The sequence below is a fragment of the Berghia stephanieae genome, chromosome 3 (genome assembly GCF_034508935.2).
Source record: "Berghia stephanieae isolate SIO BIC M18660-M18661 chromosome 3, UCSD_Bste_1.3, whole genome shotgun sequence".
Classification (NCBI taxonomy): domain Eukaryota; kingdom Metazoa; phylum Mollusca; class Gastropoda; order Nudibranchia; family Aeolidiidae; genus Berghia; species Berghia stephanieae.
The window spans coordinates 52534436-52535138 of record NC_088362.1 but is presented as its reverse complement, the minus strand read 5'-3'; positions in this window follow the sequence as shown (position 1 = coordinate 52535138).

Below are 703 nucleotides of genomic sequence, written 5' to 3'. Positions count from 1 at the left end.
CAAAATATGAGCTTTTGCCATCGTCACTTATAAGAGTTCGAGGCAAAGTGTTGTCTCTTCACCAATCAGCGTGACATTGTTACCAAAGTAAATATATCACACCGAAGTTATGCTCATGATATTATGCGAAAATACCCTATTGGATATTTTCAAGTCTTCGTTTTAGGAAAAAAACACATTTGATAATGAAGCATTTTCTATCATTTTCATTTTTTTCTATAAAATAAGACAGAAAGTTAGTTAAGATCATTTAAATTTGTAATACATTAGTTTTCGGACAACTGACTCCCTTCGCATATTTCGTGGATCTCTTAGAAGCTACATTAATACACATAACCTATAATGATATAATAAAAACAACGAATGAGAGCTTACCTCAAAGTATGAAAAAAATATTCATTAACCAGTTACATACCGCAAAAAAGGCATGTATTTTTTTTATTTGGCCAGAAAACTCGCCCTTCAAATGTTGATCGATTTAAAAGACCCACATCTTGGCAAAAAAATTCAACCTGGGACATCGCTAGGTTTGAGAGTTTTTACCAAGATGAGGGCCATTTAAGTCGATCGATGTGTGAAGAACAAAGTTTTAAATACATGCCAAAACAGAATGCGACAGTCAGCGTGATAAACTATGTACAAGAACATTTATTGTACTATCAAGGCTAGTGGATGGAGAGGATTATAATTTGAATACATTTAA